General features: G+C 42.3%; 1 long non-coding RNA gene across 1 annotated transcript; it reads left to right on the forward strand.

The window, feature by feature from the left end:
• Positions 1 to 4,179: 4,179 nt before the first annotated feature.
• LOC134453537 (uncharacterized) lies at positions 4,180 to 7,001 on the forward strand. Its single transcript, XR_010035642.1, has 4 exons — positions 4,180 to 4,482; positions 5,725 to 5,786; positions 5,874 to 5,985; positions 6,924 to 7,001. It is a non-coding gene; the product is annotated as an uncharacterized LOC134453537 (long non-coding RNA).
• The last annotated feature ends 8,408 nt before the right edge of the window (positions 7,002 to 15,409 follow it).

Consider the following 15,409-nt stretch of genomic DNA (forward strand, 5'->3'; position numbering starts at 1 on the left):
GGAACAACTATTTCACTGAGAGACTTTGGATATGCGAATATTTAATCTGAATTAATCTGTATGTGTGCTTCTAGACACTTCCTTTACTCTTACCGGTACTCTACTCTCTAGAAGTGTGGTTATTCACTTTCTCTTCTTCTTCTTTGGCTGAAACTGAGGGAGAATCCTACAGTAAGGACAAAACCATTTACGTTTTGGGGTATATTTTATCCCCAGGCATGCATTGTGAAACCTCTCCATGGAGCAAGAGAGGTTGGCACATGTTGTCATTTCTCCAAACTCAATTTGTTATCAGTAGCACCAAGTCTTATCTGTGTTATTAGTGCCAGGGTGTACCTGCTCGACCTGGGTGTCCAGTGCCTCCTGAAGAGAACTGGTTTGTGCACTTAATGGCTCAATGTCTTGGTTTAGAGAGAAGAACCTCCCGACAAGTTCAGGTAACACAGCATACACAAAGAAATTGTGGGACTTCTGGATACTTTTTTCAAAGAAAGAGCGATCAAAGAAGATCTTTTCGTAATGCAACTCTTTCTCTGTCCACACAACAAAATGTGCCATGTCACACCTGCATACACCCAGCTGGGTTTGCACCTGATAGTAGTATGCATGTAGCCTAGCGAGCCAGACCCGTACAGCAAAAAGCTGTACAAGGGTCTAGGTGAGCTCGGAGAGAGTGTGGGCGGGATAACGGTTGTCTATCAAAATGCCTTGGCACTCAACGCCACCAAAGTCTGTTCCCATAAGTCCCATCACTCGGCGGCCATCTTGGCTACGCCTCAAACTGACTATTTGAGATTAGTCAGTGATGGGGTATATAAGAATGAATGGGGGAAATAATGTTGTGTGACAGTGGGACAACACAGCGATACACAACTCATATGGTTGGAATCACAATGAAAAACTGGGCTTAATGGCAGTCTTAGAATGACCGAAACATGAAAGTAACACTTTAAAACAGCGTTTTTCTTTATGCTGATTTTGATCTGCGCATGCGCCACATTCCACGACAACGTTCTGTTTTGCGGCAGGTGGGAGCAAGTTGCGTGGACTTCACCTCTTCCGGCCGGCTGTCAAACGGGCATCCATTCTCCGGTCATCGTACAGAAAAGACACTGGATTTATTTTCTGATAGCCAAAGCAGTAAGCACAATGGTCGTCCCTGCTCATCAGTAATAAAAAAAAAAATAGGCTATTGAATAAATTAATGATGTAGGCTAGCCTGCCTCAAAATTGGTGTTTTAAACTGTGATATCATGTTGTTGCCTAAACTGATAATGGCTATGACCAACGGTGAAAAATATAAGAAAAAAAGCTAAACTGATCAAAGTTGAATGTCTTGCAGACTTGCTCCCGTTTTGCTTTTTTGCGTCCTACTTATTTGTTTTCAACCATAAGAAAAACCACAACGGGTGTGCACATGTATGCACACGGCCGGTTTTGTTTCCGTGATTATATCTGTCCCTTTGTCTTGCACCTGCATTTTGGATGGGCGCAGAAAGGTGATTAATGGTTGAGTTGCGCTCTCTGCCCAATTCACAATGAAGTTTCCACGGACGGCAAACAAACCACATGGCCGCCAGCAAACAAACCGATTAGGTACGAGCAGTCGTAAAGGTTTACGTTTGCACTTGCGTCGAGACGATTGGATAAGTGACAGCGCAGCTCAGCAAGCAATTGGCTCTCGTTACCGGACAGGTGGGAGTGACGCCGGCAAACGCCATGTTCGCGTAGCCAAATGCTCTCGTTCATTCCTATGGACGGTTTCATGAGTGATTCGTCTCGTATAAGACCGTCTCTGACGCCACGCAACAGGATGGTGGAACAACCAATCCCCACACACTTCTGTGTAACGTCACAGCTATCTTTCAGAACGTACACGCGACACGCCCCTTTGTACCTTTGTAGGTGAAGTGGCAACTCCGAACCGTCGTAGCACTGAATGCATGTGATCACCACAGCCACAAACATGTTACCTAATAAATCGTGTTTTCACTTACACAGTTCAAAAATGCCTCGTTTTCAACCACATGGCCCTCCTTGATCAACCAGCGAAATGTTGAGCAATTTGGGGCTTGTTAAATGGTTATATTTATGATTGTTGTCAACATGGCATGTTCGGTGTTAGCTAGCTAGCTGTATACCCATAACTAATACACGGCTGGATACCTAGCTCTGTGTAATTTGACGACAGGTTGGCAAGCCGCTAGCTCGGTAGATAGGTGTCATTCCCATCTATTTAGTAAGTGACTTTAAGACTTTCAAAGCTCCCAAATGTCTCGTTTTTAATGACATGGATCTTATTAGAATTTGGGGCAGGCATATAATACAAGGCTGGATACCTAGCTCTGTGTTATTGACGACAGGTTAGCTAGCCACTAGCTTGGTAGACTAGGTGTCATTCCCATCTCTTTAAGCTGGGCTTACACTGTGCGACTTGTGCCACGATTTGGCACTCGCACGACTTTTTGGGAGTCGGGTCGATTTCTTGCTCAATTATGAGTCTCGCATCGTGCAGTGTACATGGGGTAACAACAAGCGATTTCGCCTCAAGATTGTGCAATCGCGGGATCGCAAGAAAATCAAAACGGTTTGAAATTCTGGTCGTGGCTTGTGCTTAAATCGCACAGTTAAAGCAGTGCTACGACCCGATTTGACACTTCACATGCGCAAATTAATAGGGCCGTGCGATTCGCTGTTGAGCGCGACCTCATCTCCACCTCAGGTGCGCATGTTCCCTCCTCTGCAGACCGGGGAAACATGCCTGTCGCATCGTACGGTGGAAGCATTTCGCTCGCATCCGACTGTCGGCTCGTGTAGTGTGAGGACGTGAGTCGTGAGTTGTGAACTTTTAAACAGTGAAATTCCATCGTGCAGTGTGAGCAGAAGCTTAACCCTATTCAGACTGGGCTTTTTTGGCATTCCTGGGCCTGTCGGGGGGGGGGGGGGTTGGCTCTTTTGACACCCCCCTCATAACTCATGAACAGAATATGAATGACATAATTCTTGTGTCATTATCTGGTATTATGACGTCATTATGACATCATCTGTTTATAATACCCAAAATCTCGCTATAATGTATTTTCCATCAAATGTAGGTAATGCACTTATATTTAAATGATTTTATGCTTCAGACCACTTTAATGTTCACAAAGCTGCCCGATGCTAATGGAAATAGCAAAAAAATATGAAAAAGGAACAATAATGAGACTTAGATCAGTGATTTTCGGTCAGACATACCTGTCAGAAAACCGTTGCCATGGCAACGGCAAAAATGATAAACATAATCTTTTGGTACTAAACTGTAGCCAACTAAATGTTAGGAAAAGTCACCAAGTTTCGTAGTCATAGCTTAAGTCGTTAAGGAATTATACTACATCAAAGTTGGTGCGGGCACTTTTAGCCCCCCCCCAGTCTGGATAGGGTTAAGACCCACGAGTGAAAATATTGCACAGTGTATGCCCGGCTTTAGTAAGATACTCAAAGACTTCCAAAGCTCTCAAATGTCTCGTTTTTAACGGCATGTGTCTTATTACTTACAGAGCTAGTTTAAAACATCGAATGATCAAATGGTAAGATTTTTATCTATTTGTGTCCGATAAGTTCATGGTGTATTATTACATCAATCCATGTCAGCCACGAAATGTATTGTCATCCAGGCTTATTAAATGAAGTAAACACTTTCATGCTATATGTAGCACGGACGGCCATCATGTTTCTTATTAGAAAGTTTCCTGTTTACTAGGTAGCCCTTTCCAGCACAGTAGTGCCACAGCAATCACAGGACAGTATTGCATTGGGTGAAGCCCCGATGTGTAGGAATTCAGGACTGATAAAAAAATCCTGCATCATGCACCTTTAGGTTAACATGACTGGCCGCTATTTTATCAACAAACATTTCTCTCGCAAGGTTCTCATGAGAGCATCCCCAAGCTGTAGCTGTGGACTTGAAATGGTAAGCAAGAGGTATGTTATTAATGAGACTCTGCGATGGCTTTGTTGGGTCTGTGCGACACACTGCCTTCATTCTGGAGGCAGTAATGCGACCCGAGCGAAATCGAAACCATAATTTTCACCTTGCTTGATCTTTTGTGGCTTGCACCACTGCATGGGCTTGCTCGTCTGAGACCTTGATTGAACTTCCAATTTGTTGGCAATGACTACCGCCTAGTACCAGAGGTACTCTAACCAGAGATACAACACTGCCGAATGTCTCCATAGGAATAAACGGTGTGAAATCGTAACGCCAAAACGTCGAATGCCTGCTTATCTCCCGCCTACTTGGCAACAAGAGCCAATCGGTTGCTGAGCTGCGCGGTCATTGATCCAATCATCTCGACGCCTCGACGCAAGCGCAAACATAAACCTTTACGACTGCTCGTACCTAATCGGTTTGTTTGCTGGTGGCCATGTGGTTTGTTTGCCGTCCGTGGAAACTTCAGCCAGAGAGACAGCTGTTTTGAAAATCTTCTCATGGACGAAGAGGTATGTGTTTTGGAGAAAATACTGATGTGAGTGCGGGTATTAGGCTACTTTAGTCTCCGATTTGTGTTTTGTGCATGTCGTGTTTTGCCAAATGGGATGCGGTATCGCTAGCATACGGCTTAATAACAGAACTAATATGCATCGGTTATCGGCAGGCATATTAAAAACTATTCCAGGCAACATATCATTTTAAGCTATCTTCTTCGTGCGCAACGTAAGACAATCCATGTCGCAACATGCTGTGTTTTTCCCAATCCCCTGTGTTCTAAGCAGACCAGCCAAAATGGCCAGAAGTTTTAAGTTATAACGGGCCAAACACGCTCATACCTAATGGGGCAAGTGGATATGACTAGGTTCTAGAGCTCTAGCCAAACTGAAATCTCACCAGCATTTTGGACAGTTGGCTGGTTCTAGCTTTGAGAACACCGCTATGAAATTGTGATGGTTGGCATTCATGAATCAGGTGATGGCTTGTTGTACATTTGGTTTGAGTTACTTATTTGTATAAAACCCTCGTGCATGTAGAACTGACAAACTTGTGGACTAGTGGCACAACCCTCCGACCATAGCTCCGGTGTAGAGCTCTATTTCATAGGCCTAGGCCTACGATGGTTGCTGTAAAGAATCATGAATCAACAACGAAATGCAATCCAAATAGAAATTTATTTTTCAAGCTGCAACAATTAATGAGGTTATTATTTCCATGCCAACATGGTTGACAGGTTTGTTTTGGCACATCCCAACATCAAATACAGGCTGTAGGCCTAATGGACAGAAACAACAGATCGCATGCATGGCAGACAGCTGTGGACACACACATACACCGTGAACAGTGGTCAAGTCACATATGAAATTGCTAAAGTGGTTATTGAAGTGGAATGGTGATGTGCATACAAAATATTACATTGTAGGCATGTCATAATTCAGAGCAGGTTCAAATGTCAGACCAGTGGCTATGTGCGGTCTCTAAACCAGGATGTTCAGGTTCTCAAGATTCCATAAGGGGAGTAAAACGTCGATGTGCTGGATGGAAGGGATCAGCTATGATCTATGACACCATCGTGTCAGTAATACGTAGGATGTAGGTAGTTGGCTAAGAAAAAAACTCCTGCCTATTCCTTGGAATGGATTGAGTCACAGAACCACTTTCCCTCCTTCAGTGTGCACAGCTGTATGGACAGATAGACGTCACAGAATCAGTTGTTCATCCATTGATCATCCATTGTCTTGTCTTTTTTGCAGCAGTGGCTCCAGGTTGCTTGATGTGCCTACATGCTCCTCTGGATCCTCCTTGGTGTCCATAGGTATGTTGACAGCTGCATGAATATGGGGGAAACAAATTGGCATATGGTTTAGAATTTCCTAATGTTTCTGTTCTGTGTGAATTACAGTCTTTGGAAGTGATCAAGATTCCACGCCACCACCATCATTATGTGTTGGAAAACAGCAGATGGCCTGGAACTTGTGAAGAAATCATATGCACTGCACTCAAGTACTGTTGTGGTATGTGGGCATTTCTACTTTGCATTGCTCTCTGCCTCATAGAGGAAATATCCATAGTGCAAGTTCAAAAGATTCATCACCAACAGAAGGGTTTTGCTGTGTTATTAAAGAGAAAAGCACCAGTGGGTATATATTCAGTGATGCCACAGATAACTTATTGAAAAGTTAATTACCACAGTACTACACTATCATGACATTACACTGGGCCTTTAATGCACAACTTAGTCATCACTTGCCATTCTGGTAACTGGAAATATCTAACGCCATATATTAACGGTTAATGTTGAAAAGCAACACAAGTTGTAGGGAATGTACTTTGTCATGCCTCGTCTGGCCATCATGGTATTCAACATTGCCAGTTTTGGACTTGCCAGTTACTTGCAGTTCTTTGGCGTTTGGCGATTTCAGACATCAACATTTGTCTTTGACAATAAAAATCACATAAAATGTCACATGATTATGACAGTCACAGGGCTCAAGCCTCAGTCTGTCCTGCATACAGGTGAACCCTTCACACAAAATGTCCCCTATCTACTGCTTGACATAAGATGAACCTTTACTTACTTTACTTTAGTAAGAATTGCTACATCTGGCCTCTGGTTTGCCATTGTGGGATTGTCGTGGTCTTCATGACACAACTTCTGTCTTTTAAAATGTCAATTGCAGTGAGGTTTTATCCACCGTTCTGTTTTGCCACATTCCCTAATGATTACCGGGTTAACCTTCTTTTTGGTGTGTTAAAATACGCCAAATTTTCCTCGGTAATATCAACCAAAACTACACGCTTTTGTTGTTAACCATTTTACTCAAAGTATTATAAGACCAATGTTATTGAATGAAATGTTAATGTTGGACATTTGGGGGTTTTGTTATTAACAGAGTATTGGGGGTTTTTTTAGGATTGAAATTAAGTGCATTACCTCTTTTCCTCTGAACAGGGGTGACCTGTTGCCTGACAAGGATGGGGACAGCACCTGGAGTCAGACGTGTTCTTTGACCCTTGAAGAGAAAACGACACAACACTAATTCGAACTGTACTTTTATATTGTTACAGTAATAGTAAATTTATCACAAAGGAAAATAAAAACTTCTACTTGCTTAATGGCCTACAATATAAATACGTATGTGTCTGTTGTGCTTTAACGTGTTTTTACCACCTCAGTGTTTACAATAATGTACTTGTGTGATGAGTTAAGTCGGTGCATGTGTGTTTTAAGGAGTTTCATTTGGTATAGCATTAATGTATACATACTTTGAAATGCAGGTTTTCAGCCTGAAATGATCTTCACAGACCATGTAGTCGCCTTGTTTTGCTTCTTCAGCAGTCATATTGGGTGGCAGGTCTTGGGTGTGTCAAAGCCACTTTTCACGTCTGTGTTGATAGCAGTTCCAATACACAAGTTCTCATTTTGTTTTTATATAGGACATGATGTCAAAAGTAAAAAAAAATAATAAAAAAAACCACACACACAAGTAGGCCTAACTTATCTGAGTAACCAGTAGACCTGTGTAGGCTAAGTACTGACCATCAGCTAACTCTGCAGTTGGATGAAGTTTGTAGTGGGTCCTTGTTAGGCTTGCAGTGTCTTTCAGTAACAACAGTCTATCTAGGGCAGGACCATATCATGTACAAATTGTACAGTAGGCCTACAATGCAGTAAATGGTGTAATAGCTATGTAATAGTTGTCGCTTACTAACACTATTAATTTAACAGTAGTTATTTAAATAGGCCTACATCACAAAATCACTTTCCCTTTTAGCCTACTTTTGACACCAACAAGTGGTTTTGAATTCGTGTCGCCTATGTAGGCCTATGCTAGCAACATGGAGAGTTCTTTTCTGTGTAGGAAAACCACCTGTAAGTCATGGTGAATTTAGCAGAGTGCGCAAATCGACCATTAATCACCTTTCTGCGCCCATCCAAAACGCAGGTGCAGGACAAAGGGACAGATAATCACGGAAACAAAAACAGCCGTGCATAGACATGTGCACACCGTTGTGCTTTTTCTTATGGTTGAAAACAAATAAGTAGGCTAAGAAAAAGCAAAACGGGAGCAAGTCTGCAAGACATTCAACTTTGATCCGTTTTGCCTTTTCTCTTATATTTTTCACCGTTGGTCATAGTGGTCAGTTTATAGGCAACAACATGTTATCACAATTTAAAACACCAATTTTGAGGCAGGCTAAATCATTAATTTATTCAATAGCCTATTTTTATTATTATTATTGTGCTTACTGCTTAGGCTATCAGAAAATAAATCCAGTATTCTTTTCTGTACGATGACTGGAGTGGATGCCCGTTTGACAGCCGGCCGGAAGAGGTGAAGTCGACGGAACTTGCTCCCACCGGCCGCAAAACAGAACGTTGTCGTGAAAAGTCGTGTAAAGAAAAACGCTGTTTTAAAGTGTTTCTTTCATGTATGCGGTCATTCACCGCGATTCCAACCATATGACATTTGTACCGTTCAGTTGTCCCACTTTTGATTTCCCCATTAACTCCCCATTCACGAAAGTCTTACTAATCTGAATTAGAAGCCCCGACGCGTAGCCAAGATGGCCGCCGAGTGTTGTATCTCTGGTTAGAGTACCTCTGCTAGTACCCACTGGGGAAACTGCCAGGCGGGATCCGCGACGCACAATATCGTGCTGGGGGTGTGGTTACGGATACTCCCATTAGATTCTCCCCGGGGCTAACTACGCTGCTCACCCGACTTTTGACTCTCGCAGCGCGACCTGTGTCTCGCAGCTGACACCGGGTAGACCGAGCGAGATAACAAACGCGAACGGTCGTTTGCACACAAACCTCACCCAATATCACAACACAGTGTGTACATGGCTTAAATGCGATTATGTTTTGGTCCTAGATAACATTTAAGCCCCGCTATATCATTATAGAAGTACAGAAGTAGTCTAATATAAGCTTGTAGCTGCCTGGTTCTGGTAAAATGCTAACGTTAGCTTACCCGGTTAGCTCAAAACATTGAGTGATCAAACAGCAATGCGGGGTAACCTATTTATGTTACATAAGTTTGTGGTGCATTTTTACATCAATCCGTGGTAGACGTGACATTTATAAGCATTTAGGGTCTTTATATTAAGCAAAAACGTGATGTTGGAAATCACAGAAATCGCCGCCATGTTTTCCAAAATTTTTTTGTAACTCTCGCCCTTGCTACCCATACGCCCATCACATTTGCATGACATAGAGAGCTCGTCTATATCAAATAGTGTCCCGCTTCACCTCCGCGCTGTCAAGCGCGATATCGCCCCCATTCAAAGTCAATGAGAGCGGAGCGGAATTACTCTGTGTGGGTACGCGCTGACGTTACAAGCTCTGCATAGGACATGGACAATGCACTATTATCTGTCAGATCTGTAAGCATGGGTGGAAAATCTTTAAGTATGACTTTTGGGACCAATTTGTCTGAAAAGGGATCAATTAGGGAAATAATGGCCGACTTTGCACCACCAGCATCTAAATTTTGTTTTAGATGTTTAAGTTTTACACTCAGGTGCAGGACAAACATTGTGTGTCAAATTAAAAATTTGGGTGTCAATGTTCTTTTTGACGGTTTTGGCTGATCTAAAATCAATTAATCTGCACTCCTTATACTCCACACGTTTCATTTGAGCAGGTAGGAGCCAGTATGCTTTCTCCTGAGTCACGGTCTTGGAGTCCTGCATGGTCACTATTGTGTCTATCTTGAATAGCAGTGCCCCGACGTGTGTGCAGACTTCCCCCAAACCAGCCATGCAGTTACAGTGGCCTGCTAACACCTTACCATCCATCTCTGCTATGATCCATGGCTCCAGGGTTTTTCCCCGCATCCTCTGTGAATGCCGGACCTGAGGAAAGACAAGAAAACATCAAGCCTGCACACACACATTACCTTACATTACATTATAGATTACATATACATATTACATCATCCATGTATCTATCTATCTATCTATGATGGATAGATAGATTGACAGACAAACAGATAGATTGTGAGTATTTAATCATTAATTTATTTATGGAACCATGTGTGTGGTAGGCTGTGTTGGGAGGGATAGGGGTGTGTTTTAGGTTAGGTTGTCAGTGATGGGATATCATTGCGTCAACTAGACAGGGCATCCCCAGAGAGGGTTTATAGAGGTAGAAGGGCTATGGCATCCCTCCCTCGCTTATTTTTCATTCAGAGTAACAAAACTATGATGCATGCAGGCATGTATAAAACACTGCAGGGATCTAAGGACCAGTGTTGCCTTGGGCTACTTGGGATGAGCGTCGGCGGGCAAAAACGGGGAAAATTGGCCATTTGGCGTTTTTTTTTAAAGCCGTTTTGGGCCCATAGAAGTCAATGTAATTTGTTGAATTTTGGTGGTTTTTAAGAACCTTTTGAGCGGGATTTGGTCAGACACATCTGGCAACACTGCTAAGGATATTGCGCATTGCCTGAGAATACTTTCGCCACGATCGCGGGGTCGCAAGAAAATCAAAACTGTTTGATATCCATGTCGTGGCTCGTGCGTAAATCGCACAGTTAAAGCAGTGCTACGACCCGATTTGACACTTCACATGCACAAATTAATAGGGCCGTGCTATTTGCTGTTGAGCACGACCTCATCTCCACCTCAGGTGCGCACGTTCCCTCTGCATACCGGAGAAACATGCCTGTCGCGTCGCGCAGTGGACGCATTTGGTTCACATCCGACTGTCGGCTCGTATAGTGTGAGGGTGTGAGTCGTGAGATGTGAACTTTTAAATAGTGAAATTCCATCGTGTAGTGTGAGCAGGAGCTACCCGCGAGCGAAAATATCGCACAGTGTATGCAGGGTTGCCAGATGAGGCTGATGATTTCCAGCCCAAAAATGCTCAGAACCCGCCTAGAAGCACAAAATCCCCCCCAATTCTAATGATTTCTATGGCAAAAATTGGGCCGGTTTTACTGCTAAATGCCATTTTTACCCGCACATGGCCATCCTAAGCAGCCCAATTGGGTGGGAAACAGCCCAATCTGGCAACACTGAGTGTATGCCCGGCTTTAGAGAGATGGATTTTAAGACGACAGGCAAGCGACAGTGGCATGGATGTAATGATGGGCAAGCAATCGGAGCAGGATTAGTTTACGTCAACATGTGAATAAATTGTGAAGTTGAATTGATTCTCGAAATGTTTCCCCGTACTTATTTATTTATGTTTTTTACTTAGAAAGGCATTCCACGCTGTTTGTCGGCTATCTGGAGTGATCGAAGACACAAAGGTTAGTTAGTTTAGCCAGGTAGGTGATGTACACAAACCGTGGAGGATGAATGACAGAGTGAACATTGTAATGGGAAAAATATTGAACTTACCTTGGCTTTCACGAGGCATTTCGTATCGAAGTGTTCACCAACCACATCCTGTATCCATCCACAGGCACTTTGGTTGAACGCCTCCAAACTTTTAACCCTATCGCACCGGACGCATCATATTTGATGCATCAAATTCAAAGCCCTCTAAAAAAGATCTAAAAAACATCCTGCGTGTCATTTCCAAACGTCCTGCAGTACACCGAAACCGCCACAAAAGAGCAGCGGTCAACAACAAGTTGATCACAGCTCGGCGAAAAATGCAAAAATGGAGTAGAAGCGGTTTCCCTGACCGACGCTGAGATATCGTCAAATTGCAAAAGGTTTGTGTACAAATTTCCAAAATATAACTCTACATCCTTTAATTTGAACACTTACTTTGTGCAATTAATCAAGGAAGAGATTATATTTTTACACCGTGTTGCAGAGAGATCGTGCTAAAACTGATGAAACAAATAAGCACCATCCGGCGGTGGCAGGAAGTCAGCCATCAATGCATTTCGCCCATAGGGAAACTTACAAAGCATACCACGACGATCGTTTAACAAAACACACAAGTTGTTTTACTTCAAGACAAAGATATTGCCTTAAGAAACAGGTTTTACTTGCAATTTTGAAAATGTAATGCAAAATGTTGAAATTATGATCTCGTAAAAAATGCATTGAAGTGAATGGAGAAATGGTCCAATTGTAGTAATGGACCCATATATTCAAATTACACATCAAAAACGAATAATGATCTATATTACACTCATAATTAGGTTGTTTAGCATTCGATCAGCTATGTTTTTACATAGATTATAAAAAAATATGGTCCTGCTAAAACAAGGATAGGCTTAAAAAAATGGCAGGATCTCACTAAATATTTAAACATAATCCTCAAATTAAAATGTCTGACAACTTTTTATTAAACCTAAATAAATTAAACCTATATCATTTTTCAATGGTCATGAACTTGGAATTTTCATTCTTTTAAAGCCTGATGCATCATATATGATGCATTAAATATCTCAGTGACCTTAACAAAATTTTGATTTTTTTTTTTTACATTTCTTATAAGGGACCAATATTGAAGTAAATTCCAAAAAATTAGAATTTTCTCTCATTGCTTTCATGGTTCAGGTTTCACAGGGTTAAAAACACTTAAGCTGATCTGCCGTGTAGGCACTAGCAGTGAAAACAAGGTAATTTACTATGTCTGGATAGGAAACCTTGTGTAAAATATCCCAATCTTCAGACAAATCAGACAATTCATACGGATCCTGTCCCCCTATGAATGAAATTTTTCTCAGATACCTTGTCCTCTCTGCGCTATTTAAGCATTTTAGATGGTCTTAAGCTTTGCGGTGATCTCTGGCATAAGCCATACCGAATCTGTTGCTCGCTAGTTCTACCGCTGTTTCTGTCTGCCTGTACCCTCAATACCCTCAAGATGGTGCCAACGCTGCATTCTACTAGTTCTGTGACGTCTGTGCAGACACCTTATAAAAAACTGGGTGTTATGATTGACCAGAACCTGACTTGAACTGGCAACATTGACTTCACATGTTAAAAAAATACAGCAACGCATATACTTCCTGCGGAGATTAAGATCCTTTGGTGCTAGTGCCCAAATCATCTTATTTTTTTTACATCTGTGATCTAGAGTGTTATGCTTTGTGGTACAGCTTGCTATAATACACCCATCTCCAAAAGAGTTGTCGCCTCTCCATCTGTTTGGAATAACAGCTAATAGCCTGACTTTCAATTAATCACTTGGCTTCAGACGTCACTCATATGAAAGCTACAACCCTCCCGAATGAAAATGTATGTACAAAAATAAATTTCATGCACCAAAGAAAGATGGACCGTTTAATGAACATAGACAGGGCAGATTTTCACAAGACAAAAGTTTTGTCGCCTATCGAACATAATGTGAAAATGAGCAGATAAGTCACTTCAAATACGCAGATTGGTGATTTACTCATACCTCTCCAGAAAATCAACTTTGGCCTTAGGCCTTATAAACTGGGTTAATTAGCCCAGTTTATATTGCAGGCCATTGGCCCAGGAACTTAAGCCCAGCCGTACCAGTTTATACCGCCTGGGCTAGGTCAGAACTGAGCCAAACCAAGAACTGTTGTCAAGGTAACAGGTCCTCCTCAACTCCCAGGGCCACCACTTAGCCCTGGTGCTCACAGGTCCTTCTTGAATGGGTTATCACGGCTACCACTCCATTTAGAATTTTCAGTTGGCCTGCATTTAGATCGTCTCTGGTATAAACGCACCAGGAACTCTTGCCCTGGGCTTAAGTTCCCGGGCTTCAGTTCCTGGGCCAATGGGCCGCAGTATAAATGGTAGTGGGGCCTTCATGGTTAAATAAAGGTCACATAAATAAAAAGAAGGGAAAAAAAAAAACAGATCTTACCTTAGGGGCTTCACCGATGAGGCTGATGCTTGATCCATTGCTGGAGGATTGATCACTCAATCTCTCCAGTTCACTCATAATGGGCTGAAGCATAAAGTAACATTTGTATGAGATTATCTGATTATTTCACATATCTGAGGGAAAAGGCCATGCTCATTTATGTTGATGGTAGCATTGCTGCCAATGGGCTCCTCTCCCTCAGTGGAAAGGACATGGGTAGCTGTTGGGTAACACCTGCAATTTTGGCCACAAAAGCAAGACACCTCCCTTGTTGCAATCACTCCTGGTATTGTGGATGTCAGCTGTTAGGGTGGAATACAATTAAAGGCACATCAGAACATTGTTTCTTAGTTTATCATTTCATTATTTGCAGACATGGTGTGTTTCCTGCTCTTCACATTAATCTCATTACTTACTATACTTATATACTGAAATACTGTACATTTAGTCAGGGAGACGCTAAAGTCTGCTGTCTGCAGCTACTGCTGTGAAAGAGTGTTGCAGGGCTGACGCAATCATATTGCTGTGAGTTCTCACTCTCCAGCCAGGTGTAGAGGTGGATATCATGTCTGGGGTGCGTCTCTCAACGGCAAAGTAGCTTATTTCTTAGCAACCGTGCGGAGTAGATACTAAAAAAGTTGCTAACTCCTGTATCTCGAACGTTAGCACACAAAGTAACTACTGCTTGGAGCAATACTCATGAACGGCCATCCGGGTACTTTGCTATTAAAATGCGTTACGCCCCTTTATGGGTGAAAACAAACCGAATGTCTCATTGACTTACATGCCTATCGGCTAGCCTAAATGAACACATTCCATGCTTCAGCCACGGCTGTTTGGCTATATTATTTGAACAGCTGGCAACACAACACGTTTTCGGCATGTTGCGCGTGAACAACGGCAGTCTACAGGTCCGTATCTTTCGTTTATTAAACCCCAACATTATCAATTGACTTGCATGGGTTGTTTTCCCCAACAAATGGGCGTAACGCACATGGAAACCGTCACGCCGTTCATGAGTATGTGCACTCTGAAGTAGTGGTGACTTTGAAAGTGAGGCGCCTCCTATCCGTATCTTGACAGTGAAGTTGAAGTACAGCTGGAGTAGATCCATTGAGTCCAGACATCACCTCAGCCAGTAACACACAACGCTAGTCTACTTCAGAGTGTGACTCCACCCATTAACTAAACTTGTAGTACATATTTGAGCACAAATGTGTCAATATCTTTTAATCCTGTGGTGCAAAAGCACTGAAAATCAATCGACATGCACACAAAGTCATGATACAGCTGCGAGAGTGTTCAGAACACAAATTCACGTCATGTCCTTTGTTCATGAAAAAAATATGTGATATCCTTGGAATGTGATGAATCCCACACTAATAATATACTTTTAGCTGTATACCGATTGAATTTCGTCTCATTTCGATGCGTCATTTGTGAAATATTTAGATTAGAAAGTATTGGTTTACGTGTGAAGTACTTAAACATTTTTGGTGCGAATTTCATTTCATAGCCTAGTGGTATTTACGCTTGCCTATCAATGGGAAGACGCGAGACCACGAGGGTTCGAATCCACTGTGCAGCATGTTGACAACAACTCGTGAAATCGTGTTTTGGACCCTACAGTGTAACACATTTTCCCTTGGCTGCATGTGTGTGTTGGTAATGCACAAAATAAA

Source organism: Engraulis encrasicolus, chromosome 8 (assembly GCF_034702125.1).
Source record: "Engraulis encrasicolus isolate BLACKSEA-1 chromosome 8, IST_EnEncr_1.0, whole genome shotgun sequence".
Lineage (NCBI taxonomy): Eukaryota > Metazoa > Chordata > Actinopteri > Clupeiformes > Engraulidae > Engraulis > Engraulis encrasicolus.